The sequence below is a fragment of the Orbicella faveolata genome, unplaced genomic scaffold (assembly GCF_042242905.1).
Source record: "Orbicella faveolata isolate gen_17 unplaced genomic scaffold, um_ofav_v1 contig_35, whole genome shotgun sequence".
Classification (NCBI taxonomy): domain Eukaryota; kingdom Metazoa; phylum Cnidaria; class Anthozoa; order Scleractinia; family Merulinidae; genus Orbicella; species Orbicella faveolata.
The window spans coordinates 14,988,277-14,992,500 of NW_028301564.1; the positions used below are offsets into that span (position 1 = coordinate 14,988,277).

The window sequence follows — 4,224 nt, forward strand, 5'->3', positions numbered from 1 at the left end:
TCAAATCAGATCCTGCTGGGTCAGTTCGAAAAAAAACTTTCCCTTACACGCTGACGCTGAACATAGATGTTTCTACTTCGCAAATGACCCAGCATGATACTGATACCAGAATTGGAAAACTCACGTCAGTCTTATTTCTCGAATCATCAGGGCCGGATTGTTCGAAAGCCGGTTAACGCTAACCCAGGATTAAAAGTTAACCCCAATATAAATTTTTCTCTATAAAACTGTTTTCCACTGCTTATGATTTGTGGAGTTTGAGATTACTCAAGTTCAAAACTGAACTGCAAACATTTCCCATCGATGTAGTAAGTATTGAATTTGTCTCACCAGCAATTCGAGAGGCAGAATTCACTCAGCATTCACTTGGGCACCTCTGTCCTAAACGGTGAACAGAATCCACAGCAACTTCACGACGAACGATCAAGTTCTCTGCCGTGTTACGATTAGCGTGAGGATAGAATCTTGAACAGTCATGCAAAAGACGCATAACTGTTTCTAGAAGTTCATTCACTGTGGGAGCTGCAGTAACAAACATTAAATAGCAGATAGAGCAAGACAAGCCATTTCACCACTGCCGCCATATTGACGTTTTTTAGTCAAAGTAATTTTCATGGCTATCATACACGAACAGCCACTCTCTTAAAAAGGCACATTTCGTGCTGGCATATACAACGTAATTTACGAGACCCGCATATACGCGCATTTTAGCACGCGTATATATGGGTCCTTGTAGGACGCGTATATTTGGTCATTTATTTCGCATATCCCCGCGCTTGAATTTACGCAAATATGTGGCCCTTTATGTAGAGAACTGGAACTAGTTATTATAGAACGATAGGGGACTGGCACTAGAAAAAGAAGAATATAATCCAAGATGGCGTGAAACGCTACGAGTGCGTATTAAAAAGTTAGATGCTCTGTGTAATTTGTCATTTGTTGGGCGTGTGGACTAACAAAATTGGCGACCCTGCCAGGACCTAAAACTCAAAGACAATGAAGGACAGTAGGAACCGCTCGTTTCGAACGATTTTGGTATGTTTTTGAGCTTATCTGTGTTTTCTTGGCGACCACGTGCTTTGTAAGTTGCCCGCCATATTTGTCAACCTGTGTGGAGAAGAGCGAAGGACACACTATGGCCGAAGACCTTCAACTTGAAATACAGTCTAACATTTATGCCGCGGATTGGAGTTCACTCGAGCGAATTGCAGAGTTCTTAAAAGTCGAAATTGAAGGGAAAACAAACTCTTCGTGGCGAAACTTATCGTTCAGCAACTCGAGGAAGGAATTGGCAAGTTAAAAGAAGCCGAAGTTGTGCCGTACCTTGAAGATGTGAAAAAGTTGTTGACAGAAAAACCATCTTCTGGCATCAAGGACGAAGGTAAGAGTGGAAAGATTGTTCAAAGTGATTCCAAACCTCCCACTGTAGCGAAGGAAGACTCGGTCCAAAAACTCTTGGCGATCAGCGCTTTACGTAGACAATTTAAGATCAGTGGTCAAATCGGGGAGCCTGAGCAGAAAGATAAAATTAGCTTCTCCTAACTGGCACGTCAAATTCAAACGGGGTTGGCCCAGGGTTATGCTGAAAATAAAATTGTTGATGGTGTTATTCGTTCGATCACACCTGGTATGGTGCTTAGAAGTTATCTGGAAACTTACAAAGATCTAACATTGGATCAGTTAAAGAAAATTCTCCGTAGCCACTATGGTGCGAAGAATACATCGGAACTCTATCAAACACTAGCATCATTATGTCAGAGCCCAAAAGAATCACCTCAGGTGTTTTTGATGAATGCCCTAGATCTGAGGCAGCAGATTCTGCTTGCATGTAGTGTAGGAGATGATGACAAATCCCTACAGTATGACTCTGGACACATACAGCGTCTGTTTCTTCGAACAGTAGAAACTGGTTTACAGGATGAAAGTATTCGTGCTAAGATTCGCCCATTCCTGAAGGACCCCAATGTGTCAGATGAAGTGTTAACGCAACAGATGAGTATGGCAACCTCAGCAGAAAAGGAGAGGGACAAAAAGCTAAGGAACAATAGCAAGACCAAACCACCAGCGTTATCAGTATCTGCAGTATCTTCTGATGACTCACCTAAAGGAAAGGAAGAAAACAAGAAAAACACCCCTCAGAATGATCTTCTAACAGCTATCAGTGCAATCAAGTCAGAAGTTGAGGCATTGAAAAGTGAGGTCAGAAAGAAGAGCACCGACCAAAGTGTACCCCATGGGAAGTGGCCGGAGAGAAGAAGACCACCTTTGTGTTCAAGCTGCCTTGAAAACAAGGAGGAGTATTGCAATCACTGTTTTAAGTGTGGGAGCGACTCTCATTTTGCAAGAGGGTGCAGGAAGCAGTTAAACAGGAATCGACTGCTTCCGCGAGACGGGAAACAGTCGTAAATCCACCCAAGTCTCACCAATGTAATAACTGCTGTAAAACTGGAGTCGAGCATGGACAGCTTAAGAGATGTAGTCAGTGTCGAAGTGTATGGTATTGTTCCGCAGAATGTCAGAAAGGACACTGGTCTGAACACAAGGTGTTGTGCCAAGCAATAAGTCATCTCTCTGAGGCAAGTACGAGTAAGTCTAAAGATTTTGTAGACCCAGCCTGTGTTAGCCATTTAACTCCAAGTGAACATGCTAAAGTTATTGGCCTTGTTGGTAAGAAGTGTATGATAAAGTGGATACGAATCTAAATTTAACAGCAGTAAATGGGACTACGGTACCCCTACGCTGGGTGGGTGGAAGTCAGAGTGAAGTTAACCTCTCTCAGCAGTGATAGTAGTCAAGAAGAACTGTTAGTGCCTTTCCTTGTAACATCAGAAAAGTTAGACTGTCCTATTCTGGGATACAACGTCATTGAAGAGCTGGTAAGCCAGGACCAGAATCCCAGGCCAATTATTTACAAGAGTTTCCCTGGAAAAGATAACGCAAAATTAGATGCCTTGGTAAACTTTATTCAGAGTTCAAGTTCAGATGCCATTTCTAAAGTGAGAACTAGAAGAAAAGATGTGGTCATACCTAAGGATAGCACAGTTGCTGTCAGTTGTCGTGCAAATACAGGACCTGTGTACAAGCAAACACCAGTGTTGTTTGAGCCAGACAAACTAGTACAGTTGTTGCCAGAGGGCTTGGAAGTTAATGAGACTTTGTTAAACATAAAACCAGGAAAATCATCCCGTGTACAAGTTGCTGTGTACAATGGTACAGATCATGACATCACGCTTAAGAGCCGCACCTCGTTAGGAGTTCTTCATCTCCCGGCAGTTGACCTTAGTGGCTTAAACCAAGATCAGCGAATTGTAGCTGAGACAATGCTGAGGGAAGAGTATGAGTCATTCTCATCCAGTGAAGAAGATATTGATTGCATCCCTGATCTGGAAATGGAGATTAACTTGAAGGATAGCGAGCCAGTGCAGAAGAAGTACACGTCAATCCCTCGACCGTTGTACCCAAAGGTGAAACAGTGCATTGAAGACCTTCTGAACCAGAATTTCTCACTGCATGAAGATGGAATTCTTTGCCACAAATCTGGATCTAGAGACCGAATGGTCTTACCCAAGAAATACCACAAAAAGGTGTATGAAGAACTACACGAAAACATGGGGCACCTGGGTGCAGACAGTAGTGGAACTAGCTAGAGAACGTTTCTATTGGCCGTTTATCAGGGCAGACATTACCCATTATGTCACGAAAGTGTGCCATTGCCTAAAGCAACGAAAACCCGCGACTCACGTTAATGTACCACTTCAACCTATTGTTTCTACAGCACCTTTCCAACTTGTTTCCATGGATTTTGTTCATCTCGAACCAAGCTCGGGCGGATACCAGTATATATTGGTGATCATGGATCACTACACCAGATTTGCTCAAGCGTATGCTACCCATGATAAGTCTGCGAAGACTGCTGCTGATAAATTATATAATGATTTTATCATGAGATTTGGATTCCCAGAAACCATCCATCATGACCAGGGTGGAGAATTCGAAAACAAGCTCTTCTACAACCTTGAGAAACTCAGTGGGATTAAACATTCACGGTTCAACCGGACGCTTTTATCCATGCTGAGAGCCTTACCGGAGAAACAGAAATCCCGCTGGCGTGACCATCTCAATAAGGTAGTTCATGCATACAACTGTACCCGTCATGACTCTACTGGATTTTCACCTTTCTATCTACTGTTTGGTAGAAACCCGAGACTACCTATTGACTTAATG

The 4,224-nt window shown here is 42.9% G+C and overlaps 1 pseudogene; it reads left to right on the forward strand.

Moving 5' to 3' along the window:
* Positions 1 to 4,062: 4,062 nt before the first annotated feature.
* Positions 4,063 to 4,224, forward strand: part of LOC110058842 (uncharacterized) — a 1,638-nt pseudogene continuing 1,476 nt past the window's right edge.